The sequence below is a fragment of the Dendrobates tinctorius genome, unplaced genomic scaffold, assembly GCF_039654945.1.
Source record: "Dendrobates tinctorius isolate UK_male_01 unplaced genomic scaffold, ASM3965494v1 ptg000019l, whole genome shotgun sequence".
NCBI lineage: Eukaryota > Metazoa > Chordata > Amphibia > Anura > Dendrobatidae > Dendrobates > Dendrobates tinctorius.
This window is the reverse complement of record NW_027361687.1, coordinates 1,145,687-1,158,347: the sequence shown is the minus strand read 5'-3', so window position 1 is coordinate 1,158,347 and position 12,661 is coordinate 1,145,687.

Sequence of the window (12,661 nt, the reverse complement as noted above, 5' to 3'; positions counted from 1 at the left end):
AACACAGCCTCCCCATAGAATATAATGTACCCCCCCATAGTATATAACACAGCCTCCCCCATAGAATATAATGTAACCCCATGGTATATAACACAGCATCCCCCATAGAATATAATGTAGCGCCTCCCATAGTATATAACACAGCCTCCCCCATAGTATATAACACAGCCTCTTCACCCCCCATAGTATATAACACAGCCTCCTCCTCCCCCATAGTATATAACACAGCCTCCTCCACCCCCACAGTATATAACATAGCCTCCGCCTCCCCCATAGTATATAACATAGCCTCCTCCTCCCCCATAGTATATAACACAGCCTCCTAATCCCCTCCATAGTATATAGCACAGCCTCCTCCACCCCCATAGAATATAACACAGCCTCCTCACCCCCCATAGTATATAACACAGCTTAATCCTCCCCCCATAGCCTCCCCTCACAAATAGCGCCACAGTCCAGTTCTCAGGGTTATATTTAAAAAAAAAACACAATCCTCACCTCTCCTCATGCCCTGCACTGCTCCCAGCTCCGGTGTCAGATGCTGCACTGCAGTCTGCCCGGCACACAGCGGGTGCACGATGATATGACGTCATGGCGCACCCGCAGTGTCAGAGGGAAATGATGGGAGAGGGAGCATCAGCTGACACTCTCTCCTCCATCATTGCTTTGAACTCTACCGGCATCTATGATGCCGGTACAGTTCAATGAGGAGGTGGCGGTGGGAATCGGCGCTGGAGGCAGTAGGCCCCTCTGCCTCATGGGCCCAATAGCGGCTGCATGATGTGCTAGCTTGGGGCCCCTGGGGGAGCGGGTGCCCTAGGAAGCTGCCTGGTCTGCCTGCCACTAACGCCGTTCCTGACCACCATACAAATTAAACAGTCAGCAGAACTCATCAATATCAGCGGATCAGCCTTCTATGTATAGGGACTTAAAATAAGCAACTTAACAGTTTGGCAATCACTCTGGCCTTCAGATTAAGAGGAAAAAAATTTTCTGGCCATTACAATAAGATACTGTGAAACCAGTGGGAGAGCTTAAAATATTAAGTAAATTCCAGAGTTGTTTTTCTTCATTGATATTTTAACATTAGAAATTGCACAATTGTTATAGCTTGAGTGTTCTAGTTTCAAAACTTAAAATCCAGCAAAAATCTTGCACATTCTTCTAGTTCACAGATGATATATAGAGTGGGCCATTTATATGGCTACACCTAAATAAAATGGGAATGGTTGGTGACCCAGATCAGCGCACTGAATTTGCAGAATGGGCTGTAAGGTAGCGGTCATTCGGGTAGGGGGATACTCACTTGGCAGCCAAATAATCACATCTGTCACTGGTTTTCCATAAAACAATCACAGTCCATGCAGTTTATTTAGGCATCATAAACCATGACCAGCAACATAAAGTTCATATCAACAGCATAGCGTCCATGACAGAGCTTCACTTTGTTATCCCTGTGGTCACACAGGTTGTGCCATGTCCAGCACACAGGCTCTCTTAGCCTCACAGTTATATCCCCTCTCTGGGTTCACCTCATGGCTGCTTCACCACGCTGCAGACGTCCATTCCCTCCATGGAACTATCAGGCACGTGCAGCCATTAACACAGCGTTCACTTGCTGTCAGAAAGACAGCCCCATCTCTCTCAGACGGGACCTTCCAAAATGGACCAACCAGGTCCCAGCATTCACTCCATGTGACCTACCCTGGCCACCTTATATGGTCCGTAGCCATGCCCACCGGGTCACATGGCTATGACCTCATCACAGGTCCTTCAAGCACTCATACACACTTTACAATAGCGTTCTAAAACACACCCCCTGGGTGGGTTTGTAGGTAACTGGTTCGCCCGTCTCACCAGCTACCTGGAGACTTCTCCCTGACACATTGGAACGAAAGACCAGCTCTGCTGATCAGCACATAAGCAAGCCTATATCCCAGGGCCACCCATCTTGAGATACATAAGGATCCTTTAGCACCCTGCTCCTGTTACCACTCTGGACAAGGCTATCCGTTCGTCCTGGGACACCCACACAGCACCCCCTAGCGGACACAGGGGTCACTACACCACATACCTCCCCCCTCTGTTCAAACTTCTGGGGTTGAACACACAACATTACACCAGGATCTCGAGACCGGGCACTCATTACACCTTGCCCCACAGGTCGAGAGAACCATCTCCATCTGTCATACAGCCTCATGCCTATGTTAGGCCTCCCCTGCCCCCAGCGGTCAGAACATCGGTCGTTGTCTTTGACCCTCCAGTCAAGGTCTGTCTGCGTCGTCAGACACTGTTTAGTCACCATCCTTTCTCTATCTAAGCGTCTTGTAACAAATGGTACCCCATCATGTCTAAGTTTGCTTTTCAGTGCATTAACCTCATGGTTCATTGCACCTGCTGTCTCTGTAACATCCCCCAGTTCACACTGTAATCTATGGTGCAACGTATTGGCACGTTGAGTCTCTTTCTCTGCTTCTTCCACCTGGCGTTTCAGCTGTTTCAGACGCACATTATTTCCCTCCGCCAGGTCTTTGTACTGCTCAGAACTATGCCTTTCATCATCCATTTGCCTTAGTACAACCTTCAGTTTTCTTGGTACGATGTACTTGTTTGCTTGCAGATTGTCGAACTTTAATTTCCGCATCAAGCTGTTCCTCCAGTAGTGCAACCTTTGCTTCTAACTCCTTATTCTGGTGAACTAATTGCTGCTGGGTACTCTCATTCTTCTGAGCATTACTACGTTCTGTCTTCAGATCAGCTTTCATCTGGTCAACCTGAAGTGTGGCCTTTCTCAGCCTGTAATTGGCTAATTCAACGTTGCTGTGTTCTTCCTCCACTTCTTCTTCAAGCTGAGCAATGCGAGACTCTAACCGCCTCTTTTCTTCCAAAGCCAGAGCATCTTTACCACTGTTGTTGGCAATCACATCAGCCAATTCATCTCTTTCCTACTGTGCTTGCCTTTTAGCATGCTCTGTAGCAGAAAGCTTCTCTTGCATATGGATCATCTCTGCTTCCATACTCTCCAGTTTCTTCTTGTCTTCACTCTGTTCATCACTCAGGCCTAGCCGCTGTAAGTCTTCGTCCCACTTCTCCCACAGAAGACCTCTTACAGTTTCTGTGAGTACTCCTACCTCTTCTCTGAGGGACTTATTCAGACCTTGCCACGATGCCAGGTGACCTTTGAGCTCAAAGACTTCTTTCTCTAGCTCATCTAATCTGTGCTCCCTCTCTCTCTCAGAGCCACAGTCACCCCTAGAGTCTGAGTCACGCCGATCATCCAAGAGAACTCTCCAGTTACCCTCTGACCGTGTGTCCACTCCAGTCGTCTCATCTCCCAGCCCACCATCCGTCATGTCACGCGACGTCAGGTCCGTAAGTTGGGCAGATGTACCCCTTCTTCTGGTCACTTCTACAACTGACCTGTCCAGCTTAGCAGGCGTCACTGTCACCATGTCTGCTAACCCAACAGTAGGAACGTCTCCATCCTCCTGCCATATATGATCAAACAAGACAAAGTCCCGGGCCCTCTCAAAGGGATGCACTAAGTTTGGTGGCATACTGCCACCTTGACAGTTAACCCCCTTTGTTATCTCAATGAGGTACTCTGTCCACCGTATAATTCACAATGACCCCATGGTCGCAGTGAACTCTGACGTTTTTCTCAGTCAGAGATAAAACGAGCGGAGTTCCTGTCAGAGTCACCTGACTCTTTGAGTCCAGCCTACCATAGACTCCTTCCCAGTGCAGCATCACGGTACACACCTGAGGCCCGTCGTTATCTGGAAAATACATGCCGCACTCCTCAAAAGACATACACACACACTGCGGTTCCCCAGACATGTCCACTGAGGTACCCAGTGCTGCCCCTCTGGCAAACTCGGCTCCTTTCTGGACCACCATCCCAATTTGGGCCACTGCCTCCCTCTAGGACTCCACCCCTTTTTGAGTTACCACCCCAATTTGGGTCACCGCCCCCCTCTGGGACTCCACCCTCTTTTGGGCTACCACCCCGATTTGGGCCACCGCCCCCTTTCGGGATCTCCCCATGTCCGTTCTACAGGTCTTCTCAGACCACAGTTCACACAACACAGTTTATGTCTCTTCTACAATACCACACAAGTCCTTGCTGGCACCACCACAGCTCCTGCTGTCACCAATCACCGACACCTCCAGCTGCTGGTGTCACCTTCGTAACCCTGCCAAGTTACAGGAAGCCGCTTGTCCCCTTCGTAACCCCACCGAGTTACAGCAAGCTGCTTGTCCCTTTCATAACCCCGCTGAGTTACAGCAAGTCGCTTGTCACGTTCTTGACCCTCCTGAGCCACCGCAGCTGAGTTGAGACAAGAGAAAAAAAAATCACTCATACACACTTTACAATAGCGTTCTTAAACACACCCCCTGGGTGGGTTTGTAGGTAACTGGTTCGCCCGTCTCACCAGCTACCTGGAGACTTCTCCCTGACACATTGGAATGAAAGATCAGCTCTGCTGATCAGCACATAAGCACGCCTCCATCCCAGGGCCACCCACCTTGAGATACATAACGATTCTTTAGCACCCTGCTCCTGTTACCACTCTGGACAAGGCTATCCGTTAATCCTGGGACACCCACACAGCGCCCCCTAGCGGACACAGTGGTCACTACACCACAGGGCAAAACAAAAATTGGAGCCGGGTCGTCAGTTTACACAGAACATTATATTCAGGGATGAGGCAAACTTTTTTGGGTGGGCCATTTATATGGATACACCTAAATAAAATGTGAATAGTGACAGTATTCTTGTGTAGGGTGTCTTGCATTGAAATCTGCTGCAATGATCCGGGTACTGCGACATGTCAGTGGCTGTAAACAAAGAGAAACTTGTAAATAACTCATGAAAGAATAAAGTTACGTTAAAACCAAGCACACCATTGTTTTTCTTGCTTGTGAAATTCTCAGTAAGTTTAATGTGTCACATTACCATCTTCCCATTGAAAAAAATAAAGTTGGATCCAAAATGGCTGACTTTAAAATGGCCACCATGGTCACCACCCATCTTGAAAAGTTTCCCCCTCCCATATACTAATGTGCCACAAACAGGAAGTTGATATCACCAACCGTTCCCATTTTATTTAGGTGTATCCATATAAATGGCCCACTCTGTAGTTACTCCAAATTATTAAATTAAAAACACTGGAAAAAAAAAAATTAAAAATAAAGAATATCAAGCCAAAACGAATTATATCGGTAATCCACTACTTTGATGACCTAACCAAGGCGGACTTCCTAAGCCGCAACCAACTCAGGCAGGGAGAGTGGGTGATAAACGGAACTGCCTTCATCCGGATTGTGCATACAGTGGGTACGGAAAGTATTCAGACACCTTTAAATTTTTCACTCTTTGTTTCATTGCAGCCATTTGGTAAGTTTCAAAAGTTAATTTTTTTTCTAATTAATGTACACTCTGCATCCCATCTTCACTGAAAAAAACAGAAATGTAGAAATTTTTGCAAATTTATTAAAAAAGAAAAACTGAAATATCACATAGTCATAAGTATTAAGACCCTTTGCTCAGTATTGAGTAGAAACATCCTGACCTGCAGAGCAGAGGTTACATATTTTTTCATACTACATCATGACAATCGTAAAAAACAAAAATTCAAATATATAGTGGATATGCAGTTTTTTTCCACTCTCTCTCAAAAATAAAACAAAAGTCATGCATATATGTATCTCAACGTGTTGATACCAAACAATAATACCCATACTGCAAGGAAAAAGAAAGAAACAAGGTTCTCATGTTGATGGCAAAATAAAAATGTTATGTGTTTTGGAATGCTGTAACACACAGGCTGTTCTAGGTTTTACTATTGTGAAAAATAAAAGTTTAGTAACAGTTTTGTAATCAGAATGATTCAAAGAATACTATTATGTGGTAAATGCCCTGAAAGCAAAAACACAAAAACCTGTTAGAATTGCTTTTTTCACCCCCTGTAAAAAATATTAAAATAAAATACATTAAATGTGTTGAAAAATTGTGACAAAAACATATTACTCAAGCTACAAAACAAAAAAAATCATTTATGACTAGGTCAATGGAACACCAAAAATGACAGCTGTAAGACATAGCTAATGTCTACAGGATCTACCTGTGAATACGACATTGAGATTCCATCTAAAAAAAAACTTCAAATCAAAAATTTTGTGAAAATACACATTATTTTCAACTGTGTAGCCTATTGCACGTTAGGGCGGTTTGTGATAAGTCAAAGTGCTTTAAAGGGAGTTTGTCATCCCCAAAATGCATTTTAAGCAAGTTTTACAGTGAAAAAATTATCCTAGCATTGTACCTGTGCATTACAAAATTACTTGCTGTGCATCCTTGACTTGGCCAAGAGCTAGGTGCGCCGTTATGCCTCCATATTTTGAATGTTAGTGGATTACCCCCACCTTTGATTGACAGCGCTCGATTCCCAAACGAGCGCTGCCTGAACACCTTTACGCCCCCTAATTTTGCAGACTTCTGAGTGGCATATGTGTGCTCATGTGCACCAACACTGCCTCAGCCCAGGCATTCACACAGTGTCATTCCGGGTGTGCATTCAGTTCTCATACCCGAGTCTTCTCTGCAGATGCCGCTCGCTACACTTCAAGGTGTATCAGTTTAGCGAATGAAGACTGCAGAGTGGAGAAAGCATCTACCCGCATTGTGTGCACACACGGTCTCAGACAATGTCAGTGCACATGCGCATACAAAAGAGCGGAGTTTAGCCAGTGCTTACTCTGGGAAACAAGCTCTGTCACTTGGAAGTATGCAAAATGAAGAGGCGCAAGAGTGCATCAAGCTTTTGGGCATGACAAGGCGGCACAAAAGCCCCTCATTTTCAATTGAATAAACACTTATTTTTTTCAGACATTGTACCCGTAACAGCAGCAGTGCTATTATGATTTTTGTAGAGACTAAGTCCCCCACATCACTGTCCAGACTCCCCTAAAGGTATACCGCCATTAGTAAAGCTGTCCGCTGTGACGGCATAAAAGCATCTGGTGAAGACTCTTTTGAACGGTTGCAAAAAAAAAAATAGAATTGATATATTGGAGTCAGGTGTATAAGCAGGTGCGAAACTTCAATGCATGATTTACAGTCATGCCTCCCAGATTAGGCATTAGCCCATCATGTTTGATCACAAGGTTTCCTTTGTAAAAGGTGAGGTTGTAAATTTTATGAGATGACTTATATCACAGGTTGTGATCGTTTACACAAGATAATACGCTCACAGTGTCTGCCAGTGTCTGTATGATTGAGTTTTCTAACCCTAAATAAAGTTAATATCTAAAAAAACAGACCAGAAAATGCTATAAAATTGGAAAAAAAAGTATATAACAAAAAAACCCACAGAACTCACCTAATCAATTAAACACTATTCCACTGCAGATGCTTTTTGGGTGCCCACACCCATTTTTGTTTGCAAGAAATGAGGTTCCGCAGTGGTCAAGAGCAGTACCCAATGCCAGGGGCACAAAGGGCCAAGCTAGCACCCAGCAATGCTACTGAGATGCCATGAGTTAATGTGCTTGGGGTACCTCCAGCCCAGCTGGGCAGAAGAAAAGTCAACAGCACTGTCTCTATGGCACAACTGGCCAGGGTGATGACTCACTAAAAAGGGAAGCAGGTATGGGCATATGGACCATAATCTAGCATAGCGGGTTTGCTTCCTGCTATTGACTGAAAGCCAATGGTAGCAAAAGGGCAGTGGCAGGTTAGTTTTTATGTGGATAGAGACTACATACATACCAACATCTCTGCCATGATTGCCTTGACTTTTAAAAGGAACCTGTCAGCAGGATTTTGTACAGTAACCTACAGTCAGTGTCAGGTTGGCGCCGTTATACTCAATAAAATTATACCTTGGGTGATTAAATCCATCTTGTGGTTGTTGTTTAATCTTTATTTTCAGTTAATGATATGCTCGTGCTCCGGGGCGGCCTGTCCAGGGCTGCCACTAGGAATTTCGGGGCCCCATACTGGCAAAATTTTTGGGGCCCCCCTTGAGACTCCACCAAGGCTCCACCCCAGCCCCGCCTCCACCTTTCGAACTGTCCACAGTCCCACTGCTCTCTCTTGGAAAAACTCCACTTCTCACCAATCACACATTAACAGTTCCCATCATCAGATCACACAAATAGCCAGCAGCTCTTGTTCTGGCCAAAAGATTTTTTAAATCCACCACCACAAGGTAGACTGTTTTGGCAGGGCCCTACTCTACTCTACCCTAAACTATTAAACATTTGTTACAATATCCAATACAATTTATGTATATTTTTATTTATTTTTCAATTTTTAAAATGACCAATAACATCACATCCAAAAGGGACAAACACCACCGCACCATGACCAGACCACATATTACTACCACATGGTGACTAAATACAATAATACTTATCATTAATTTAAAAAAACACAATACTATCACCATAAGTGCCATTATACACATGAGATCTGTACTTTGTATGCAGTGTCTGTGCAGGAAATACAGTGATCACTGATGTCATTATACACAGGAGCTCTGTAAATAGTGCCAGTGTACAGGTAATACAGTGATCACTGGTGACATTGTACACATGAGCTCTGTATACAGTGTATAGTGTCAGTGTACAGGTAACACTGACTCACCAGTGACATCTCTAGGTGAAGTCCTTTATTATTAATATTTATTTATATAGCACCATTAATTCCATGGTGCTGTACATGAGAAGGGGGGTTACATACAAAGTTATAGATATCGTTAACAGTAAACAAATTTACAATGACAGACTGGTACAGAGGGGAGAGGACCCAGTCCTTGCAGACTTACATTCTATGGGATGTTATGAATGAGTCACCGGAGGAGGAAAAAACAAAAATACAAGCTAAGTCCAGAAAACCGGAGAGGTTGGTAGCTAGCGGATTGCAGACCCCTGATCCTATTCACAGCAACTAACAGTAGCCGAGGGGTGTTCCTACGGTGGTCCTAGACACCTCTTTCACAGCCGGAGAACTAAATAAACCTAAAGAAAGAAAGGGGAAATCTAAACTGCCCCAGAGCAGACCCCAAAGCAATAGACAGCCCCCAACATGTATTGACGGTGAAAACAGATGAAAACACAAACACAGACAGAAAGACAGGCTGTTCAAACGATGGGGCCCTCACTAACTAGATAGGACTGGAAAGAAAAGCAACTGTCTGCAATCACGCAAAAACCCTGCCAAAAATATTGTCCAACACGTCTGATAGAAAAGGCCCTGAAGTCACTAGACTTCAAAATCACTATATCAGCACTCAGGTATATTCTGAAAACAGAGCAAAGAGATCAACTGATCAGAGACAAAAATGGAGTTCAGCCAGTCCCAACCAACACTAAGTAAACCAGACAAAATCTCATGGAACAATAGCAGAGCAAAAACTTAGCTTTAGTAGACAGGACTAAACTGGAGGCCAGAGCTCAGAGCAGAGAGGATCACCAGCAACCCAGCAGGGCGTCGGCGGCCTTATATCCACTCAGAGATTCCGGATGTCCAATGACACTCCACCTGTTCAGATGACAGGTTTTTCCCATCCAAATCAATTTCACTACCTCCTTTCACCAGCAGAGGGAGTTCATCGAACATCAAAGGTGAAGGAGAAAATGAGCTCATAACAGGGATAGTGGAGAAGAGACAGAAAGTCGGGGGTGCAAGAGCTCTGGTGGTTTTGAGGCGGCAGCTCGGGCGTTGGTGAGGTGGCAGAATGGTTATTGCAGGCTGTAAGCTTTCCTGAAAAGATGAGTTTTCAGGTTCCGTTTGAAGGATCCGAGGGTGGTGGATAATCGGACGTGTTGAGGCATGGAATTCCAGAGGATAGGGGATATTAGGGAGAAATCTTGGAGGCGTTTGTGTGAGGAACGTAGGAGGTCTTGGGAGGATCGAAGATTATGTGAGGGAAGATATTGGGAGATTAGTTCAGAGATATAGGGAAGGGAATAGTGTTGTGAATTCCCTTGCTCAAACTTCTGGGCTGGAGCTCCCTCTGGTGGTTACTGGGAGCTGGCCAGTCTGATGGAAGTTTGCCACCTGACGATGATGACTGGGAGTCTGGAATTACTGGCTGGGAGCATATAAGTGAGCAGGCTTCCCTTGGTGGTTGCTGGTGATTTCCTCCTTGTGCATTTTGAGCTCTTCAGTCTCCTGCCTGATCTGCATCGTTCAGTTAAGTGATTCTTTTGCTAATCCTTTGCTTCTAAGTTGGTGGTGCCTTTTCTTTTTGCTTTCAGCATACTCCCTGCTGGGGTCAGCGCTGGGCCCCGCACCATATGTTACAGCTTGAGCTAGTTTGTTCAGTCCCCTGTTATGTTAGTATCTTTTGCTTTGCCTCCAGTTCACACCAGAGTGCTGATCTAGCGGGGGTGAGGTTGCAGACAGTATATTTTCTGTCCTGTCCTATCTAGACAGTTTGAGCCCCATCATTTGCTCAGTCTATTTTCTGCCTGTGTTGAAGATGATGAAAATGAAGATGAAACACAAACACAGGCAGAAAATAGACTGAGCAAATGATGGGGCCCAAACTGTCTAGAAAGGACAGGACAGAAAGATACTGTCTGCAATCATGCAAAAACCCTAAAAATCCAACACATCTGATATAGAAAAAAGACCTGAGGCCACACACCTCACTCCCGCTAGATCAGCACTCTGATGTGAACTAGAGGCAAAGCAAAAGATACTAACATAACAGGGGACTGAACAAACTTGCTCAAGCTGTAACATATGGAGCGGGGCCCAGCGCTGCCCCCAGCAGGGAGTACGCTGAACCCTCGCAACAAAGCAGAAAGCAAAAAAAAAGGCACAACCAAATTATGTGCAAAGGATTAGCAAAGGAATCAGTTAACTGAACCATGCAAATCAGGCAGGAGACTGAATATCTCAAAATGCACAAGGAGGAAATCACCAGCAACGACCAAGGGAAGCCTGCTCACTTATATGCTCCCAGCCAGTAATTCCAGATTCCCAATCATCATCGTCAGGTGGCAAACTTCCATTAGACTGGCCAGCTCCACTACTCCCAGTAACCACCAGAGGGAGCTCCAGCCCAGAAGTCTGAGCAAGGGAATTCACAACAGGATAGGTTATGGATGGCTTTGTAAGTCAGTGTTAGTAGTTTGAACAGGATTTGTTGGTGAATTGGGAGCCAGTGGAGGGATTTGCAAAGGGGTGAGACAGGGGGAGTAGCGAGGAGAGAGGTGGATTAGTCGGGCAGCAGAGTTGAGGACAAACTGGAGTGGTGCAAGAGAGTTAGCAGGGAGGCCACAGAAGAGAGTGTTGCAGTAGTCAAGGTGGGAGATGAGGGCATGTACAAGAGTTTTAGTAGATTCAGGGCTGAGGAAGGGATGGATTCTGGAAATATTTTTGAGATGAAGGTGACAGGAGGTGGCAAGAGTTTGGACGTGTGGTTTGAAGGACAAGGCAGAGTCGAGAGTTACTCCGAGGCAGCAGATTTCAGGTGCAGGAGAGAGCGTGATGCCGTTTACCATAATAGATAGATTGGGTAGGGAAGATATGTGAGATGGAGGAACGATAATGAGTTCGGTTTTGTCTACATTGAGTTTTAGGAAGCGAGAGGTGAAAAAGGAGGATATGGCTGATAGACACTCTGGGATTCTGGACAGCAGAGAGGTGACATCTTCGCTTTTCATCTTTCATCCGGCACAGACCGCCATTACGTCTTCCAGCCAGGGCTCGTCTCTGCAGGAAGTAACACAGTTATCTAGAGCTCCGCTTGCAGAACACTTTACTTAATTTTTTCCCAACTTCTACACTACACCAAGATGAAGAAAAAAAAGGCAACAGTGTCGCTTGGCACATTAACAGGACCGCCCCCCCATTTAAAACAGCATGCTCAAAAAAATGAAATAATTCCATAATTGCAGTAATTATATCCCTTAATTAGCCCCTATGGTACTAATACCCCCCATCCTGGCCCCATGTATCTCATTTCTGGCTCCAGCCATATGTTCTCCCGTCCTGCCCTCATGAGTATCCATTATGCCCCATATGATCTCTCAATCCTGCCCCATCTGTCCCATGATTCTGCTGTCCCATCTGTCTCCATTCTGCCCCATGATCCTGCACCATGTGTCTCCCATCCTGTCCCCTCCTGTGTCACACATTCTGCCACTGTGTCTCCAACCCTGCCCCCTATGTCCATTCTGCCCCGTCTCCATTTTGCCCCCTGTATCCATTCTGCCCCAGTGCATCCATTCTTCCCCACTATGTCCATTCTGCCCCACTTTGTCCATTCTGCCTCCGTGCCTCCATTCTGCCCTCCTGTGTCCATTCTGCTCTCCTGTGTCCATTTTGCCCCGTGTCCATTCTGCCCTCCTGTGTCCATTCTGCCCCGTGCCTCCATTTTGCCCCCTGTGTCCATTCTGCCCTCCAGTGTCCATTCTACCCCCTGTGTCCATTCTGCCCTCCTGTGTCCATTCTACCCCCCTGTGTCCATTCTGCCCTCTTGTGTCCATTCTGCCCTCTCGTGTCCATTCTGCCCCCCTGTGTCCATTCTGCTCTCCTGTGTCCATTCTGCCCCCCTGTGTCCATTTTGCCCTCTTGCTTCCATTCTGCCCCCCTGTGTCCATTCTGCCCTCCTGTGTCCATTCTGCCCCGTGCCTCCAT